The 22,279-nt window shown below is 39.9% G+C and overlaps 1 long non-coding RNA gene and 1 pseudogene across 2 annotated transcripts in view; one reads left to right on the top strand and one right to left on the bottom strand.

Moving 5' to 3' along the window:
* The window catches only part of LOC307135048, a 910,342-nt gene that overhangs the window by 529,665 nt on the left and 358,398 nt on the right, over window positions 1-22,279 (bottom strand). The window lies entirely within an intron of this gene.
* The window catches only part of LOC307135615 (flavin-containing monooxygenase 5-like), a 156,645-nt pseudogene continuing 156,456 nt past the window's right edge, over window positions 22,091-22,279 (top strand). The window contains exon 1 of the transcript in view: window positions 22,091-22,222. The product of the transcript in view is annotated as a flavin-containing monooxygenase 5-like (transcript). The remainder of the gene's footprint in view (window positions 22,223-22,279) is intronic.

Genomic DNA, 22,279 nt, shown 5'->3' on the forward strand with positions numbered 1-22,279 from the left:
CTGAGCATTTTCCCTGGTTTCATGTCTCTGGTTTTGGATTTCTTGCCTGTTCCGTGGATTACCCTTTTGCCTGTCTCTCCTGCCTTGTTTGCCTGTTTGGACTGCTTGCCTGTGTATGACCTTTTGCCTGTTTTGATTACGATTGTGGATTACCTTTCATTAAAGCTGCATTTGGATTCTCAACCCTTCTGTCTCAGAGCAGTTACGTTGATCAACTTTTAAGTACGCCAGGTTATTGTGACGCATTGCTGCCACATATAGAGAAGAGCGAAATGTTTCAATTTGCATGGTGGTAACTCAAGTTTGTTTTAACACTTTGTTATTTTGGCGTTTGTTGGGAATATGAACTGAATTTAGAAATGCTTTTGAAAAGAAAAACTTTGCGTTTAATAAACAAAATATATTTTTGAAATGAAGACGCCGTTTGGAGTGCATGCAAAATAATCTGTTCCCTGAACCCACGGCCTTTGTTGTTCTTGTGACTGTGAGTGTTACATTTTAAAATAAAAGTAGACAATTAACTGTTTATATCTTGCACTTATCTGTATGGCTATAAATGATGGAGTATTGTGAGTTGTTTCCGCTGTCATAAAGGAAAAAATCCATCAAAAGGCGCCGACGCCTTAGTCGGACAGAGAGTTAAAGAAAACGTAGCCTATTTAGTTTCATAGTTAGGCTATGTTTAAATATTATAATTTTTTTATTTCATATGTTGATTATGAAAAGTGAGCAGCATGAGTAAGGCTACATAATCAGATGCGCAAATATCTGGAGACATGGAGTGGGGTTAGACATGATTTTGAGCACTTCTTTTTAAAGTCAATTTTAAAGTCTTTCTTTAAAATTGATTTAGTTTTGTATAAATCGTATTTTAATTTTGATCAATGTTTCATCAACTATTTACCTGTATATTTAAAGGTCCTGTTCTTCGTGATCCCATTTTTCAAACTTTAGTTAGTGTGTAATGTTGCTGTTAGAGCATAAATAATACCTGTAAAATTATAAAGCTCAAAGTTCAATGCCAAGCGAGATATTTTATTTGACAGAAGTTCCCTTTCAAAGCCTACAGCGAACGGCCGGTTTGGACTACATCCTGGTACATCCTGCTTTAATTATGTCAGTAGAGCAGTTTGTCGACAAACCTCCGCCCACAAGAATACGCAAAAAGGGGGGCGTGGTCTTGTTGCTCCCTCGTGGAGAAGAGGAAGTGTTGCGTTCGGTTCGGTTCGGTTCGGTTGCGTTTGTCGCCATGTCGTTCAGACGCTGTTATTTTCATCCCGGAGTCAAATCACCTTTGTTTGGCCTTCAGGGGCTGTAGTTTGAGCGCGTTCATCTCCCCGTTATGGTAAGAGGCGTGACCTTCCCGGGCAACGTGAGCTAAGCTGCTGTCGAATAACAACACGGGAACCGCTGGCACAATCAGAACTCGTTACGTATTTCTGAAGGAGGGACTTCATAGAACGAGGAAATTCTCAGGCCGTTTTGAGGACAGTGAAAACAGCAGTATACAGATAAGTAACTTGTGTGAAAAATACTGTGTTTTTTTACACATGAAACATGAACACATGTTATATTGCACACTGTAAACACAATCAAAGCTTCAAAAAAACATGAAAAACGGGACCTTTAATAAATAAGAAGCAAATCAAGATTTTCGGGAATGGATTGACGTGCGTAACTGGCCTGTTTCCTCTGCCTCTGAGTAAGGCTCAAACTATAGCGTCTTTCTGTTTTTAATGCATTTCTTGAATATATGTCTTAATTACAGTAGGCCTGTAGATAGTTATGATATTTGTGGCTGCACCGGGTCGGTCATTACTAAGTTAAAGTTACGCCCCTGTCCTTATCAGGAGAAAATATATGTGGTTTTAATGACATACTTGAGTGGAAAAAATATATATAGGCCCTATGTGGCAGCAATGCGTCACCAGGTGACCTCTAAATGTGAAAAAACTGTTTCCATTGCAGTTTTGTGAAAATTTCCTTTTTCGAATTGCCTGAAAAACCACCTCATGCGAGCGTGAAATTTTTTTATGATATATCGGCGTTTTTGCAAAATTGACTCGTTTCCATTGCATGTATTTTCAATTTCAATTTGCGCAATTTGGACGCGCTCTTCCTGAAACAACGCACTGAAAACGCCAACTTGACCCAGTAAATTCACAACGATGTATTACAATATTGCTCTCTTTATAATGATATGTAACATGACAGTCCCAATCATAGTCATTATAAGTTGTGCATTGCTGTTGGAGCTGCATGCGCTGATCACGGCACGCTTCACTACTGCATTAATTCTTAACCAGATGCATCCTATATGAGATTAAAAAATCAGCTATAGAAAGGCCCACGGAAAATGTACAACTTACATGTGCACAAAGCAAAAGGCTGCGAATGCACATGCAAACTTGTAGTCAAGATGAAGGTGTAACTCTAGCTGTAAAATGGTCCAAAAAACAGAGCTCCGGTTCGCTTGCATCATTATTCCTCGTGCCTGATTTACATGTTTCTCGGTTGAGCAGCACGCACGCGCATGACCCTGATTAATCGATGATCGATAGATTTTATCGATTAAATGTATTCTCGACAATTAATCGATCATCGATTAATCATTAACATCCCTAATATATATATGGTAACACTTTACAATAAGGTTCATTAGTTAACATCAGTTAACTACATTAGTTAACATGAACTAATAATGAACTGCACTTATAAAGCATTTATTTATCTTTGTTAATGTTAATTTCAACATTTACTAATGCATTATTAAAATCTTGTTAACATTAGTTAATGCACTATGAATTAACATGAGCAAACCATGAACAGCTGGATTTTTATTAACTAATGTTAACAAAGATAAACTAATGCTGAACAGAGGTGTTGTTCATGGTTAGTTCATGTTAACTAATACAACCTTATTGTAAAGTGTTACCATATATATATAATAACTGAAATGTTGATGTTTTCTAATATACAGTGGATATTTGTATTTAGTTATTGCTATTAAAAAATGTGATGTTTAACCAAAGTAAGGTGGGGGGGGGGGGGTGCTTGACAGGTGTCAAACACTAGAGAGGGGTGTGTGCTACAAAAAAGTTTGGGAACCACTGCTCTAGTGAATAAAATTCTGTGGACACTGAATGACTGCCTGAGGTAAATGTGATGATACATGACATTGTTTACAAGCAGTTATATTGAGGTATTTCCGTCGTTGAAACAGTGATTGAGTGATTACATCAGTAAGTTGTAATGTATCCTCAACATACCTTCAGATGTTCATTCATGTTTATTCTTTAGGAAGAGATGATCGATAGCGTTCACAGATGATCGAGTTCACGCGCGGTTGCTTGAACTGTGATCAGTGATCAGTCACGTCACATTAAACACGCGTGCACCGAACCGAAAGCGGTTTGGTAATTGGTACGAATACGTGTACCGTTACACCCCTAATGATAAATGTTGGTGAATTGTTGTTTGAAAAGTATTTTAACTGGATCGGCTCAGTGTTTCTCCTGATTTGCACGTTAGTGTTGTTGCAGGGCAGTTTCAGCTTAAACTAAATAAACCTCTGCGCCGAACTCGAACGCTTCTCACGGGCTGTTTAGTGGTCGTGTGATCGAAACACTCAGCAAGTAAACACATCTGTTCAGAGTCAGAGCTCGCGAGTTGCGCTGCGCACAAGTAGCCCTGTTTCGTTCCGCTTTTGGCGCGTTAATGTTTCCCTGGCCTAAAATCTAGTACCACCTTGTGTTGACATTGTGAAACTGCACGATTTGTAAATTATGCGTAGAGGCCACATATAATATATTTTAGACCAGCTGTGGGCCGTTTGAAATTCATCCACGGGCCGGACCTTGAACACTCCAGTTCATAACTTAAACATTTTTTGAGAAAGATAGTGCTTATAATTAAATTAGCAATTTTAATATTAGCAATCAAATTGTTCCCAGTGTTACTCGTCGTAATTGCATCTTTACTAGTAATTCAATTGTAGAGTTCTCTAATTCAGTCGTTACCAGTAACCATTACGATGAGAGAGCTCTCTAATTCAATTCTTACTAGTAAAAATGCAATTACGACGAGTAGCGCTGGGAACAATTTAAACTAAACCGGCTTGCCATTGTAAAGGGCGAATTTAATTAATCTAGACTTTATAATAAGATTATGTCTGATTTATCCTCCCTTGTTTGAGCCTTTTTGCACACATTTTGGACAGAAGCAATGACTCAATCCATTAGACTGTAAGTGCCTTGCAAAGTAGGTGACCAGATTTCTGAAATGAAAACCGGGTATTTTTCCTATTTGAGTGGTCAAAATATCACTAAAATCTTATTTGTAATTATCTTTTAATTAAAAAACAGAGACAATATATTTTTGAATGTTTTGTTGTTGCTGTTGTGGGCTCCCTATATTAGGCTATTATTAACATTAATAATTATTATGATTTTGTTTGATTATTAGGATTTTTGATCTGGATTTTATATTTATAATATTATAACATGACTTAATAAAAACACATTAAAAAAACAACATAAATATGATAAATACAATTATTTAACAAATATCCACATGTATTTGTTGCATCTGCACATGTATTTGTTGCAAGTGTAATTGTTTAGGTCTTTTTATAGTAAGATGTGTGGTAACGTTAATCCCTGCTTTGTGACGGCAGAACTTTTGTTGACAAAACAATCCCGCACCCAGTTGAGGCTCTGTTATAAAGCACATACAAACAGTATTACTCTAATTTAACATGACTAGTTAGTATGTTAATACCTTGAAAGTGATAACGATGTTTCTTTTGATATTTGACGATAATGGCGCTCTGCTCTCGGTTCTTCTTGAAGTAGGAGCGGAGAGCGCGCGACCAAATAGAGTCACGGCGCCATCTGCTGGTGAAAATAATCACTACACGATTGCTAATTTAACAAGAAGCTGCTGTATTTTGCAATATATCTGCGGATTGTTTTGAACGAGTTGTAAAATTGGGGACATTTCCGGAGACAGCTCCAGTCAAGAAAAAAAACAAAGAAAACAAGGAACTGTCCCCAGAAAACGGGGATGCCTGGTCAAAAGTGGACGCTTTTGTTCAATTAATAGCTAATAAAGATTTTGCACACAAATAATTCCACAGAATATAATAATAATAACTGTTCAGATCATTTGTATTAAAGAAAACATACAAATTAAGTTTGTTACTATTCAAAAAATGTGTTCAAATTCAGTGTGGGATCACGTGCTCTGCTCATATGCATTTGCTTGCGTGAATTTTAGTTGCTATAGCGACGCGAGTTATGAATTCTGCCTGAATATATACACAACAACCGATCGTGATCGCTATCTTTTGGTTGAGAGACCAGGAGAATTCACGCACTTTTGCTGAATATTTTCTGAGCGGATTTTGTGATCTTGAAGCTGATTTCTGAGAGGAGACTTCTATTCTAGAAGGACATCGCTGGATATATCCTTTATAGAATTATATTTTTGTTGTATTACTCATAATTTTTTTATAATATTATTTCTGCGGATACTTTTACTTTATTGTTATTTTCTTATGTTAAAAGGAGTTTGGAGTTTTATCTAATTGTTTTGGGAGGAGTATTTTTAAGGAGACTTGTAGGCTATTTTATTGTATTGTATTTTGTATTGTATTTGCAGTTTTTTATTGCAGATTGGACTCGCGATGGCTCACATGATGGGTGAAAGAGGGGGTGAGCGCTTTTGTTTTTCAGTTGTTTATGGTATGTTATGGTATGCTATGCTGTCCAATGATTGACTACATTAATGTGAAGAAAAGTGTGCGAGGTATTCCATTTGATCCCCCAATTTACGCAGCTAAGTGGTATTTGATTCCTTGCATATGAAATAAAACTTTTCAATTTGAGTAACTATAGTAACAATAATTGTAATTGACACTGACATTTTTTATTGATAATTATCAAAACATTATTAACTATGTGATGTCTGAAAATTTCCAGGATCTGATAGCCGAAGCGAACCGGGCAGGTCCGACAGCCTCGATTGGTCGAGCCCTCCACTGCCAGGTCAAGTTCCGGTCGGGCCAACAGAGACTTCGAATGGCGGAACTGCTCAGGGTGCCATGGAGGCTTCTCCTGTGAAGATCTCAACAGGTGAGATTGAAATAAGGCTGGGCGGTGTAAAGTGTACATACAGAGATTTTGATATTTCATGCATAACTGCTTCAAGTTTTTATCATGTTAATGTCTGGTCACATTTACTGTTGCTTAGCAAAATTTAGCTAAAATTGTCTTAATTTTTTTAGAAATATTTAAAGTGGACATTCGTCTAACATTTTCAGAACATTCAGAGAACATTCAACCATAATGCAAAATTATAAAATAGAATGTTCCTTTGACCAAGAATTTTTTTTTTTTAAACATTGAAAAAAACAGACGAAAAAATTCAGAGTGCAGTCGAGTCCGCGTCATGTGTAACAACAAAACCGGCATAAAACTAAGATAAGAAATAAATAAACGTCTCCCCGCATGTCATTTTACTGCACCACACCGGCAGGCAGCAGTAGCATCATCTTATGTTTGCAGACAAAACACACATCACACACTGGATTGCAATGCGTGGCTAGGACAATGTCTTCAAAGTCAGCAATAATTTGTTTTGCTTATGAAAATCATAAAAAATGTATTTGCAAGAAATCCGGAAAAAAGAAGCACATTGCAGATTGAAAATGTGCAAATCAAGTCTTACTAATGTGTCTGGCACGACTTTCTACTGACATGTTCAAAGAAAACTATAACAACAATAACAAATAACTTATTAATAAATAATAAATATATATCAGATTTTTGTGTGCATACACTTAAAGCGGCAGACAGAAATGAGGCCGCCTCATCGTGCATCATCAGTAACAAATTATCTAATGGTTTACTCTTGGACTGTCAAATAAATTCACATACATCATGTCAAAATGCAAGTCTGACGGAGTATTCATGTAAACACAGTCGGTTATATCTTAAGTAAATGTAAAACAGTCAATATAGCAGTCCAATAAACCTGATGCCATAATGTTAATCAAACAACAAAAGACAAAGAGAAAATCACTCACTCACTCACTCACTCACTCACTCACTCACTCACTCACTCACTCACTCACTCACTCACTCACTCACTCACTCACTCACTCACTCTTCTGCTGACTAACTTTAATAAGAATCACTGTTCATGTAATACAGTGAAGTTTGTTTTATTTTACATTTAATTATTTTATTTAATTTCTATAGTTTTATTCTTACTTGAATGAGAAAACATATCATTATTGTGAAATAAGATTTTAGTATCGCCCACCCCTAAACATTAGCATTTGGTGATACCACAGGCATTAAATCATTGAAATACAATAAAACAGGTTCATTTGTGTTTTTCATGCAATTGGAATAATAATTGTGTTCAAATTCATGAATGTTCATGTTCATGTTCAAAAATGTGTTCGAATTCATTGTGTGATCACGTCATGTGCTCTGCTCATATGCATGTGCGTGCGTGAATTTTAGTTGCTATAGTGACATGAATTCTAGTTATGAGTTCTGACTGCATATTTACACATGCGAACTAGGGTTGTGCCGATGGACGATATCATCCATCGTGATGGCTGACTGACATCACGATGGAGCTCCACCATCGTGATGCCACGCCCCCCATTGCGAGTCTTGTTGTGAGTGCGAAGTAGGGATGTGACGGTGAGGAAATTTTCCCACCGGTTAATTGATGTGTGACAACACCGGTAATACCGGTATCACCGGCGGAGGCTTTTAAATCACTAATTCTATCTAACCGAAAGTAACAAGCACACGACCGCTCTGAGCTGAAAACGCGCCAGTGTTGCGTATTCACACACCGTGAATGACAGCTCGTCTGTAAATGCGCGCTCTGTGAGGCCATGGGTGCGTCTCAATCAGTTCCCTAGTTCAGTAGTCAGGGCACTGATCAAGCATTGATCAGTCTATGATTGAGATGCACGCCATGAATGAATAACAGTTCGTCCGTAAAGCCTTTATACTCGACGCGCCCGCACAAGCGAGAGGGTGCGCGCGGCAAAAATAAATGCCCGCAGTCAGCGTAGAGCGGAGGCTCGCACTGCGGAGCCAGGCGAAAGTAAACAATTCGCGCTCTGTGCGGCCGTGCACATTTTACTTTCGGTTTTGAATTAGCGCCAATTCGGCTGCGGGTTGCTTGAATTGAGGGTTCATTAGCCTATTATTTTTTATGAAAAACACAACAAAACAAATGACAAACTCCCTTAAATAGGCGCTTTTACGTTTCGCTTTGAAACCAAATCTTCCGCGATCATCTCAGTCAGCTCTTCACTCTTAAATCTGATGAATGACTCCTGCCGCTGCCGAGACTCACGGTCAGATCCTGCTTTATTAAGCAGATACGTTCAGTTTTTATTTGTATTGTCTGTTCTCTAACTGAACTAAATTATTTTATTACTATAAAAAAATCAAAAAGACGGTGGGCGGTGCCACGGTGGGCAAGTGATGTAACCGGTGTTGAGTCTGAACACCGGTAACACCGGCAACACCGACTATCGTAGCAAGCCTAGTGCGAAGCACACTAAATCCTTTTCTATAGTTAAAAACTTTGCAGGGATTGCCCTGAAAATTAAATTGAGAATATAACTAATGCATATATTCTATTTTAAATACTGTAGTCTATGCCAGATATAGCCTACATTTTGAAATAATAAACGTGGCTCAAACATCCATTTCAAGCATGCGTGTTTCTTTCAGCGCTTCCGTCAGTGAAACAACACACCACAGCCTGTTAAATATTGAAACAATTATCAGTAAATAATGGTAACCTAAAGAATATAAGAAAATTAAATATTATTAAAAAAAAATAAAAAATTCATTTCCCCTCAATGATGCGTCCCCTCCGCTCTGCGCGAGATCACGAGCTGGATAGACACCTTCTCAAATATCTTCGTCTTCATGTTTTCTCATGATCTTGCAAAGCCACACTTGTTGAAAAAGGTCTGAAGAGCGAATTTTATCTTCCACAGGGTAAAGACATTTAAGCTATGTTTGATTATTCACTGCCAGAGAAAACAAAAGTAAAATGGCCTGTGTGTGTGAAATGCGCTATTCAAATAAACTTGACGCGCCTTACCAAGTCTAATAACAAGCACAAAATGTGTTAAATAAAATTAAGTAAAAAGGTAGACTATTCGTCCTACAATGTTTTTCTACTTTCCCACAGTAAAGGACGTGAATGGGTATAATAGACTTAATTATAAACAAACGAAAGGAAGAAACGTTTATAATTCCCTGCGAAATGGGTGTGACGCGAGTGAAGATTTGAGAAAAGAAACGAGATGTCCATGTGGGATAAAATGGACTGACATTAGGCCTATTGTTAAAATTCACGGAAATCGCAAAACAGAATAAAAAAGCTGACAAATCTTAAACTGGGCTCAGCCTACCTCTCTCATTCGGCATGAATCCATTCATGGCTGCGAATTTATTTCCTTTGTAAACAAAGCTTTGTGCTTCACTCTGTATTATTCACATAAAACAGCATTACCATACAAAACACTGACAAAATTATAGTTTTGAAGTAGAAAATGGTATTTATGTAAAGAGATATATTAAAATAAAAAGTGCACAACTCTTCTTAAGTGGAAGGAAGCTACTTTTTTCACCTCACGTGCAACCTAGCGCGGATGAGTCATTATTTGGGTTAGAAAAATAACGAAATTATATAGTTTTTAAGTAGAAAATAGTATTTATGTAAAGAGATGGTAAAATACAGATATAGCAAATTATATATTTGTATTAATAAAAAAAACGACGATATCATCGTCCATCACGATGTTTTACTGTAAACATCGTCAACTGCCAATTTAGGAGACATCGCCCAACCCTAACGCGAACCGATCGCTATCTGTTGGTTGACAGACCATGCGAATTCACGCACTTTTGCAGAATATATTTTCTGAGCGAATCTTGTGATCTTGAAGCTGATTTCTGAGAGGAGACTTTTATTCTAGAAGGACTCTTATTTTTTTGTTCTTTTCTTATTTTAGAAGAAGTGTGAAGTTTTATAAAAAATGTTGTTTTATTTTATTTCTAAGGAGAGTTATAGGCTATTTTACTGTATTTATTTTGCATTGTTTTTTTATTGCAGTTTGGACTGGGAGGACGTCGATGGCTCACATGATGGGTGAAAGAGGAGGTGAGCGCTTTCGCTTTTCAGTTGTTTATGGTATGTTATGGTATAATGTTGTACAATGATTGACTACATTAATGTGAAGAAAAGTGTGCGAGGAATTCCATTTGATCCCCCAATTTTCCCAGCTAAGTGATCACATGTATTTGATTCCTTGCATATGAAATAAAACTTTTCAATTTCAGTAACTATAGTAACAATATTTGTAGTTGATCACTGACATTGTTTATTGATTATTATCAAAACATTACTAACTGTGTGTGTCTGAAATATTCCAGCCTCAGGCCGCTCCAGATCCAGAAGAGCTGCTTTCTCTCAGACAGCTGGTCAGGAGATTTGGAGACCCTGTTCTGATGAGCTTGTTCAGGATCCGCTGCCAGACCTGACCCAGACCCAGAGCCTAGAGCTTCCTAGACATTCAGCTTCACTGTGTCTGTCTGAGTTCTCTGCTTCTGTGTCCACGGGTCAGGCTGACGGGAAGAGGACGCAGCAGAGCGACAGCCAACAGAGCTCAGATGATGGACACCCATCCACTTCATCTTCATCTAAACGCTCTTGCATGGGTCAGAATAGGCTTTTAATAAAGAATTTATGGCTCAGTTTCTATTTCTATTTTCAATGTCTGATTTGACGTCTGAATTTTTCCAGACTCAGGCCACTCCAGATCCAGGAGAACTGCTTCCACAGATTCTTCACTGGGCATCATGTCATCATTATCCTTGTCACTTAGCAGCAGAGGCTCGTACAGCGTCCTTTGGAGGTGGAGTGGCGATGGATCTGATAGCCGAAGCGAACCGGGCAGGTCCGACAGCCTCAAAGGGTCGTGCCCTCCGCTGCCAGGTCAAATTCCTGTCGAGCCAACAGAGACCTCAAATGGCCGAACTGCTCAGGGTGCCATGGAGGCTTCTCCTGTGAATAAGATCTCAACAGGTTAGATTGAAATAAGGCTGGGCAGTGTAAAGTGTACATACAGAGATTTTGATATTTCATGTATAACTGCTTCAAGTTTTTATCATGTTAATGTCCGGTCACATTTACTGTTGCTCAGCAAAAATTCGCTGAAATTTTCTTTTCTTTTTTCTTTTTTCTTTTTTTATATTTAAAGTGGACATTCGTCTAACATTTTCAGAACATTCAGAGAAAATTCAAAAGTAACACTCCCATAATGCAACATTATAAAATAGAATGTTCCTTTAACCAAGAACATTTTTTTATTAAATATTGAAAAGAAAAAAATGACTTTTTGAACATTCACAGAACATTTAGAAATAACGGTTTCTTAATTTAATGGTAACGTTAGCAAAAGTTCTCAATAAGCCATGAACTCAGTGGTACTTGTGCTGTCTGACACACACCCGAAACTTACGCACAGAAAGCCGTTTCTCAGACAGCATACAATCCCGAATATAATGTTTTTATTGCTTCTACATTGTCAAATACACACAAAATTGTCAAAATGGCTGTCGTGCCAAGTATTAGTAGTAGTCGGTTATGACATAAATAATACATTGCTATGCATTTAATAAAAATCTATATTTAACGATATTATATTTAATATAATATAAATATATTTTAAGATATGGCCCATATTATCTTTGCCATTACCAGAACTGAGCCACACGTGTCAGAGTTGGCCAAATGAAGCCAAAAAGATCAGATAAAACAAGAAAAATATTGTGACTATTAACATTGTGAAATAAGATTTTGGGACATTTATTCAGGCATTAAGCAGAAGTCACGGGGATAGCATGGAAATATTTCCATTACTTTAGATTTGTAACACTACAGATGAGAATTTAATAGTAAAATGTAAGTTATGTCATTATATCATTGCTTAATTTGATGTCATTGTAATAGTTTTTTCTTCATTCCTGAAAAACCTACAGAATGTAGGAAAGGAATTCGTTCTTTCCTCCAGAGGCTATGGAAGGCTGTGAAGAGTCCTTTCTGCTGTTGTCTCAGTAGTGCTGTGGATGCAGAGTCTTTTAAATCTTTCTATAACGTGGGCGAGATGATTGGATCCGGAGGATTTGGCAGGGTGTACAAGGGAACACGCAAATTTGATGGCAAAAAGGTAAATCTTACTGAATTGTACAAACATTTTGCTCTTGCATGCATTAAAACATTTACAGATTTACAGATTATCCTTTTTGTTGCAGGTTGCCATCAAGCAGATAAGCAAGACTGACAACAATCGTTATCTTTATATTGTAAGTTGGCCAAAACCTGAATATGTATTTAGTTGTTTAAGTACAGATTACTGTAGTTAAAACACCCGTAGGAAGCATTAGGAGTAAATGTGATTGACAAATAAGCCTAGAGGCACCAAATAACTTTGAGCTGAAAAGGCTATTTGAACGTATCTAAAAAGATATATTTAAAAATGATATGTTTTATTCAGATTTTTACCCAGCTAACCTTCTGACTACTATTTTCTCTAGCCTGGGCATCCCAAACCTCTCGTTACAGAAGTGGCGCTGCTGCTAATGATGAGGCGAGAACCCATAAGCCCGCTCATCATACAACTATACGAGTGGTTCGAAAATCCTCGAACATTCACTCTTGTCATGGAGTTCCCAGAGCCTTGCGTGAGCTTGCTGGACTATATCAATCGTAAACCCGTAGTGTATGAACCAACAGGACGGTTCATCATGCGACAGGCTCTTCTGGCAGTGCAAGTCTGCATCGAGCATGGTGTTTTTCATAATGACATTCATGCGCAGAATTTCCTGATAAACGAAAACACGTTGGAGCTCAAGCTGATAGACTTTGGCTGCGGTCAGCTGTTTAGTAGGGATGGCTACGAGAGCTACACATACGTTGGTGAGCATTTTGAGAGTGTGGGAACCTAAATGTAGTGACTTATTAATGATCTGATGCTTTTAAAAAAAAGCTCAACCATGTGAAAATGCCTTGCTTACAGGAGTACCGTATTACTGCCCACCTGAAGTCTTCACAGAACCTCGATTCCACGCCATCCCAGCAAATGTCTGGTCTCTGGGAGTGCTGTTGTACACTATGGTGCACTATGGATCTCCTCCCTTTCTCAATCGGACAGAGATCAGACGAGCCAACGTTACATTTCACAACTACAGCTTATCCAAAAGTGAGTGAATAATATTGAGAAAGCTTATAAACACATACACACATAAAGCAAAGACTCTGAACAGAAACAGTTAAAGATGAAGTATGTTTATATGAAGCTCAACGTGTAGCGAGAGTTTGGGGCGTAGCTACTCTAGCAGGCGGAGCCATGGGAAAAGAAATTCAGCTTTAGTTACGTGAATGCCAAAATTTGCTGCATTTATACTGTAAACAGGTCATGAACATGTCAAAGCGAACAGAGCATTGTGATACAAAGCATGCTTCGATACCATACAGCCTCATCCTGCACCCGTTCAGAAAGATACATTTTCATAAAGACAAATGCAACACAGCTAAAAGTATTCCTAATATGTTGAACCTGAAACATGCCCTTCACAAGAGCTGTGTTTGTGATTTTTGAGTTGGGGAAGACGCGATGCACAATATTATTATTTTGTAATTCCGCCCTGTGCCACTAGTGTCGCAGAAACTACATACTTCACTTTCAAAGTAAAGATAAGGAACATTTTACAGTGTAATAATCATGTTTTAGATGCTGTTTTCATAGATGCATGACTAACTCCTTATTACAATTTGTACAGAATGCAGGGATCTGATTAGCCAGTGCCTAGCCCGGGATCCAACTAAACGGCTGACGTTAGAGCAGATGTCAAAACATAGATGGATGAGATGACCTACTGTAGATTGGAGAAGTTCAGGAGATTCACTCGATCAGTGATTTCAGGTGTGAGGAAGTGTAACAGACAGAGTAGGATTATTATCATTTGTCTTATTTCAAATGAGATTTTAAAATTTGTGTTCATTGTAATGTTCTTCTTATAGTCAAGTCAAGGTCTTTTATATAGTGCTTTATACAATACAGATTGTTTCAAAGCGGCTTCACTGTAATAAACAGGAAAATAAACACAACATCAGCTCTAAAAATCATTCATGAGTTGACTTATTCAAATTATCTTTGTATTGAATAGGAAATAACATACTTGCTGTCCTTGGTGGAGGGCTTGATCTCGAGACTTGAGCCGAAGCCTGATGTCCAACCCCAACCTGACAGGGAACTCAGAGCCTGTCCACATCTGAGCAAGAACATGAGAGACGGCAAGACTGGGAAGAAGTCATCAAGTCATCACAGCCACATTTGCTTTGTTGTAAAAGTCATTTTTGCTTTGTTTTTAAACGTCAAGACAAGACAAGTCATCTGTATTTAGGCGGAGCTAAAGAATGACGAGCGCTCGCAGCTATTGTGTTGAGCTATGCATTTTTACATAGAAAAACAATGGAATCGATAGCTAACAACAGATAGACATTTGAAACAGTTTTACTCACCGCCTGTTACCAACACACGACGTGAACCTTAATCGCTGAGACAGCTCCATCTTTCAGCATTAGACGAGCTACAAATCCGGAGTTGAACTGTACCTTGTTTATAAACCATCGTCGCCGAAATTCAGGGAACAAACAAACACTTGCACAACTCCGTTGCTGCTCCGGAAAAACAAACTCCATCCACTGTCGCATTAACGCTGGGTTCTTTGGGAAGCCGTGCAGGGTTGTCTTGCCATGACAACCAAAAATACACTTCTTTGGTGACATTGTTGATTCCGTGAAGTCCTGTGACTGCAGCGCAGGCAGCTTGCTCTCTCGCTCTAGTCGCGTGCGTGCTCTTCCAGGAGAAGAGCCCGTACAAGGACATTCCGCGCCATCTGACGTCACATATACCCATACTCGAAAAAAACTCCAAAGTTTTGACGTTTAATTTTATTCATACAGCCTAAAAATCATTTTATTTTGATGGATGATTTTGTTTTATTACCATACAATATTCCTAACGCTTCTACCTCCATAATATTTCAGTCCGAATCGGCACATGACAGCGCAGATAAGTTAAACTAATATGTTAAATAATTTGTTTTTGAGAAGGATAGTGCTGATGATTGTAAAATACTTGATGAACGTGATCCGTGATAAATGGACTTTATATCTTCACCACTCTACTAAATTATGTTTTATTAAACAAAGTTCGGGAGAAGCACGTTCAGATAATTGACACAGGTGGAAAGCACTCAGCTAATCAACAATAGAGGTATATATACACGCAGCAGTCGCAGTCCTACCTCTGTTTGTTGACAGTTATCAGCAACCCTTCCACCACCCCTTCGCCACACCTTTTAACTCTAAAACCACTTACATATACGGGGGGTACTCTGGGTTTGGGCCTAATTCCGAGCTCGAAGCCCTCCCTCCGGACAGCACGCCAAATACGCATTGAATTACATAGTTTACATCTAGCCAAGTACAATTCCAATCCCCGGATGTGTCCTTGATCCGCCCCTTTTATCGAGGATGCATCGAGAGTTGACTTGAGACAGACAGGTATCCCAGAATGCATCTCACGCCAACCAACAAGCATCAATAGTGGATGAGAAATCCAGCATAATTTAAAAATACTACTGTTAATATGTTACGAAATGTAGTTTTAAGACTTTTTCAAGCGATAATGTACTTGTTTAAAGGGGTGTTTCCGTGTTTTTTTTCTAGGCTTGGTTGTGTTTATGGGGCGCAGTATAACATGTCTTAATACTTCTTTTTTTTTTTTTTTACGCCGTATTTTTCTTATATTTTACCTTTATTCCACACCGCTGTCTCCACTGTCCTTTGAACGGCTCGTTTGCTTCCTGCTTCTATGAAGCCCATCCCTCCGAAAAACGCAATGGTCCTAGATTGGTTAGATGGCCAATGATGTAGTTCTGCAACAGCTCTCTCTCTTTCGTAATGACTGCGACGTGGCCTCGCCCACTTTGTTGCGTGTTCATGTTAATAGCAAGGGTTTATGATGTCACTGTGGCGGGCAGCGAGGCCGAGGGACCGTGAGGGCGGGACGAGGCGGCGCTCATCAGGGAGGATGAGCGCCAGCTGCGCGCCGCAGCGATCTCGGCCCTTGCGGAGGAGTGAGGGACTATAAAGGAGGAGCGACAACAGTGAGGGACGAGAGAGGACCAGGCCTGGATTTTATGTTGTATTTTATTTATGTTTTGTTATGTGTTCGCTGCAGTCGTCCGTGAGGGGCTGCAGCTTATTATTTTCATTTTGTGGTTGTGTGTAGGCGGCAGTCGACCGCGAGGGGCTGTCGCCGCCATTTTATTTTGATTAAATGTTTTGACTGTTCGCCGGTTCCCGCCTCCTTCTTCCCGTACAAACAACATTTACTACAGTGGTGCCGAAACCCAGGAGGAAGGAGGGACGCGCTGTCGAAGAGCCCTCGCAGCTGAGGGGGATCGCGGTGCCGCGGAGTTCAGGCAGCGCGGAGGAGAGAAGTCCGCGAGCGGCTGCCCGAAGCGGTGGTGCTGGAGCGGATGAAGGTCGGTGGGACGGAGAGCTCGCTGCCGTGCCCCTGGGTCGAGGTGGGGTGGCTGCCGTCCTAGAGGGAGCGCGGAGGAGTCACCGGCGTTCGCCGTGGGCCGGAGCCTGTATCCCTCCGCCGTGTAGGGGAGGGGCAGGGAGCGCGCGGGACTCGCTGCCGGCTGTCCTCGACAGGAGGAGCCACCGCCGGCCGCCAGGGGGCGGAGGAGCGTCGAGCCGTCCACCGGCCGTCCAGTACCACCGCATGGCACCGCGAAGAAGAACCTCTTGGCTGGCTGAGGACCGAGCGGCAGTGTGTCTGGGAACCGGACCAGAATTTTTTTTTTTCTTTCTCTCTTTTCTCCTCTCTCCACTCTCTCGTCCCTGTCGCTCCTCAGGTTCCTCGCTCCGTTCTCTCACCTCGCTGTTCTTACCCCCAGGTCCCGCGGCCGCCGTGATCGGCCCCCCCGGGGAGGGGGGGGGGGGGAGTAGAGCGCAGACTCGGGAGTACCCCCCGGCCTGCGAAGGGCGTTGGGGGTATGTGGCGGGCAGCGAGGCCGAGGGACCGTGAGGGCGGGACGAGGCGGCGCTCATCAGGGAGGATGAGCGCCAGCTGCGCGCCGCAGCGATCTCGGCCCTTGCGGAGGAGTGAGGGACTATAAAGGAGGAGCGACAACAGTGAGGGACGAGAGAGGACCAGGCCTGGATTTTATGTTGTATTTTATTTATGTTTTGTTATGTGTTCGCTGCAGTCGTCCGTGAGGGGCTGCAGCTTATTATTTTCATTTTGTGGTTGTGTGTAGGCGGCAGTCGACCGCGAGGGGCTGTCGCCGCCATTTTATTTTGATTAAATGTTTTGACTGTTCGCCGGTTCCCGCCTCCTTCGTCCCGTACAAACAACATTTACTACAGTCACCAACCCGGGAAGAAGCTTGTTGTAGTCCAAACCGGCCGTTTTTGTAGGCAATAAACTGCCATAACTTTAAAAGACAATATCTCCGTTTGCATTGAACTTTCAGCGCTGTAACTTTGCAGATACTGTTTATGCTCAAGCAGCAACATTACACACTAACTAAAGTTTAAAAAGTGAAATCGCATGCAACCACCCCTTTAAAGCTCAAATCTGTGGTTTATTTATAAAGTGATCACCTATTTGAATTTTATCTGGTGTTTTCTGAGTTGTGAGAGCAGCCTTTCCTCGGCTAGTCCTTCTGATGTTTACGGCTGGCTCTGATGTCTCTGTAGTGGTTAAACATGATATATAATTCGTCTAACGAATTCGTAGATCTTTGGTCTCATGAATCTATAATTTGTTCCCTGGCAAATCGTTTTGGCAAAGTTTTATTTTTTTAAATAAAATTACTAATTACTTTTTGTATTTAACTTTACAGTTGTAGCCTTAGTGCTGACTTTGTATGTTTGACTGAATTGTTTGCTTTATTTCTTGTATAGCTTCTTATACCTTTACCTTCATTTTATGTTATATTTTATTCCTTTCATATTTCCTTTTACTGAAACACTAAAGAATTGTATGAATATGGCCTGTACTATTGTCTGTACCTCTCACTGAGAGAAAGCACATATTATCAGTATGTTTTGGGAAAATTTTTGTGGTCAGTAATAGAGCTCAACCAACTCCAACCTTGGAGAGACTGTGTATCTGTGTGTGTGTGCTGTAGGAAGGTCACCACGTGCCTAAATCCGGGGTGAAAGTGTCAACAAGTGATATATGTTCACGTGAATCTGATTAACTGACAATATGTGGAAATTTACCATGACTGTTAATTTTCTCTGAGCCAATCAGAATCATCCACCTTGCAGTAATGACGTGGCTAGACCTTGAAAACAGTATAACTGCTGAGAAATTGTATGTACGATAGGCTGGTAGAGGGAGCGCGGCCTACGAACTCCTTGTGAGACTTGAAGCTGGCTTCTGCTGATGAAACTGCAAACTATTCTTCAGTAAATTTGTATTTAATTAAATTGCACTCCTGATTCTTGGTCTTCATTTTTCACTACTGGTCCTGGGTCTAAACTGTTAACCCAACATAAGTTTGCTCTTTCCAAATATTCTATTCAATACACAACAAGCCAAACTGTCTAAAATTCATCCACTATCCTGAAAGCCTTTTGCAATTTGGTTTTCTTCTGGAGCTTTTTGAGTGGTGCCACTTTGCCCTTGCCTTTGAAGGTGCTGGTACAGTCCTCACCACTAAATACATAGTACCCAAGCAGGGTGCTGCAGTACGGCTGCCTAAAAGAAGTGGCCAGCTCTGTGCCATTGACCAGCTGACGGTGCCTGCCCTTGCCAGTTTCAATGTAGATGACGAGGTTGATGGCATCAGTGTGATGCAGGAGGATGAAGAAGATGTCAGTGTCCAGGGTCCTCACTACTGCCGACTTGAATTCTAGCTTGACGGCATAATGCAGGTAGAGCACAACCCGGCTGTCTGTCTCCTCCTGGTCTGACTGGAGGGGATGGATCTCAATTAACTCAAACTGAAATGCCAGAAAACACCCCAATGCATTCTTGGCAAACAATCTGCTAACACAAGGCCTCACCAAAGTTTCCTAGGTATGGCTCAATCAACTTCTCCATCCGACGACATTAGCTGATGAACTTTTCTTTTGAGTTTATTTGTTCATCTCTCAATCATCATTGTATTGCATTGCATTATATGTTTTGCCCCCTTCAATAAAAAACTACAGAGCTTTGATCATAAAAGCATAAAAGCTGTGACCTATTTATATCTACAGCAAAATCAAATATACAATATATCATCCTTATCGCAAGAGCTGTTCAGTCCAAACTGCACTCTAAAAAAAAGAAAATCATGGGTCTTGTAATTTTCACAAAATAAATTGTGTATATTTCCTTAATAAAATTGTGGTTCAGTGTTGTACAGAAAATATTAAGAATATTTCACAAATAAAACCAAGCGATACATTTCCCTAATTTTTTAAAGGAAATTTAAACTATTTTGAGGCTTGAATTGAGGAACCGATTAAGCTGATAAAATTAAGGGAAAAAAGGCTACCAATTTATTTTAAGAGAATTAGCTCAATTTTGCAGTTTTATTTAGAGACACCATTGTTAGTTTCCAGCATGAAATATATAGTACTGAACCATTTTCCAAAATTAAAGTTTCTTACTGTAAATTAGCACGTGGTCTGTGGGGGAGGGGAGGAACTGTGAAGTACTTTCACTACAACATGGACTACACCACTGCAAGAAGCTGGCATTTTCTCAGTGTCTTCGGATAGAAACGAGTGAAGTACAATGGTACGGTGACAAATTGCTGCCACATACATATTATTTTTTCGACTCAATTATGTCGTAATAACCAGTGCCATCGAGCCACCGTGTTAATAATTTTAGAATCTCCTTTACAGTGACTTTAATTAAGTGATTCCTCTGCGTACCACTAGAGGGAGTCTGAGTACCACAATCAAATTACACTTCAAATACATTTTTTCCAAAGATAGTTTCTATCATTTTAGGCTGTTTTATCACGCTGATGTTAGTTCAAGTGTTCGTTCTTTAAATAAGTTTTAGTTAGTTATTTGATGCTATAAAAACGAGGGTGTGACGTTAGAATTGACAGTTTCTCTTAGCGAAGTAGTCACTGAGGCACTAACTGACATTTTTTGGGAACTTCGGGAGGAGATTGGAGCTTTAACTTTAATCTCTACATTTCCATAACTGTTTATTTCACAAAAAGTTGTTGATTAGGCGGGAGTGTGGGCGGGACCTTCCCAGATAGCAAACAATATCTGTACAGCTTCTTTTTGCCGCCGACCCTAAGCTGTCAGCTATAGGTGTGTCCTGCTGGCGGGGATGAAACGTTTGCCACCTAATACGTCACTCCCATTTCTTGCGAGATGCCTCCAACAGGCCGCCTTCGGTATAATGAGCCAGCGGTGCGCTGTCAAACGTGTTTGCGATTACGCCATTCTGACACTTCTACAGCCTCCGAATCATCGCCGGCGGTCTGCCGACTCATTGCTATCTGAGTTGATATCATCACGGCTCATCTTCACTACTGCGCAGACTCTGGCTCCAAGTTGCTACTGCGCAGACTCGAGACCCAAGATGTCAGCACCATATTGGAACACTGGCGGCTTCAGTTACGTCAACGGAAGAAAGTGAAGGCGCGTCGTCCATCTTTTTTTACAGTCTATGGTTGACATACTGCGTTGTATTGCAGCTCATTTGAGTGACGTTCTGCATTGCAGCAGTAACCTGAGTTTTATCTATGTATGTGAACTTAATAAACTTATTTTTTGTACTGATATCCACGTCTCTTTGTCCTCCATGGTAACGAACCTGTGTGCCCTATTTCTATTGGGTAGTTACTTCCCCTTTGGAAGTGCCTTGCTCAAGGACACACTGGTGGTAACCGCTGGGATCGAACCAGCAACCTTCTGCGTATCAGTCCCATGGTTTAACTCACTGGACCACCAACTCCAAATCGTCAACAATAGTATTACTATTAAGATTTGGAATTTGTCAACTATTCACCCCCACCAGCACGCTACATTCACATATCAATATCACCCCACCCTCTAAAAGCCTTTCAACTTATTCGTCATGCATGGGCTTTCAGCTTTAGTTCAGGTTCTCATGTGTGTAAAACATGTGATGCATCATTATTATCTAAAATGTTGGAAAATTAAAGTGTAAAAACGATATCATATATTTTATTGGTATTTTAATATAGGAGACCACTGCATGTTTAAAATGTTAGTTTTATTAAACTTTAGACCATTGCGAAAACCATTGAACTCATCTTTTGTTTTATGATAAGATTTATGACAACCCCCAAAAGATAAAGACTTGCAAGTCTGTGATAATGAGAAATGACTGAACATTCCTGATAGTCTTCAACACGTTGTAAAGTGTTAGTGTAACAGCGTTGTTGGTTTTTTTCTTTCTCAATTATTCATTCCAGTTTGATCCACCTTAAACTAGTGCCAGCAGAGACCTCCCTCCTCTTTGAGACTTCAGATACGCTCAATTGGTTACATAACAGGCTGATTTCAATGAGATGGTAGCAGGGAAATCTGCTCTAACTATTAAGAACAGAAAAAAAAAACATTATTGTGGCTTTTTTTAACTCTGAGGGCTTGAGACCATCTTCAGTTAAAAGGTAAGATTTATTTGTGACATAAGTGTCAGTCTTGCAGCATATATTTAGACTGGTGTCTGTCTTTGCGTCATCTGCTGACATATTTTTCTTAATGAATAAATGCAGCACATCCATGCCAAACATTTGAATGATTCCTGGAATAGCTTATTAAATATGCATATCACAATTGAGGTAACAACACTAGTGTAATATTGTGTCTTTTTTAATAACTGTGCATTTTCACAAGACCATGTGCGTTTGTTGTTGTTTTTTTCTTTCATCATTCCATGTTTCTTTTGCAGACTGACAACATGGCCAAGCGTGTGGCTGTGATTGGAGCAGGCAGCTCTGGGCTGACCTCCATCAAATGCTGTCTGGATGAAGGGTTGGAGCCAGTGTGTTTTGAGAGCAGTGATGATATCGGAGGACTCTGGAGTTTTAAGGTTGAAATTAAACTCAATTTTTAATATTTAATGTCTGAAATGTAAACAGCTCAACAA

The sequence above is a fragment of the Gobio gobio genome (assembly GCF_949357685.1).
Source record: "Gobio gobio genome assembly, chromosome: 12".
NCBI classification, from domain to species: Eukaryota; Metazoa; Chordata; class Actinopteri; order Cypriniformes; family Gobionidae; genus Gobio; species Gobio gobio.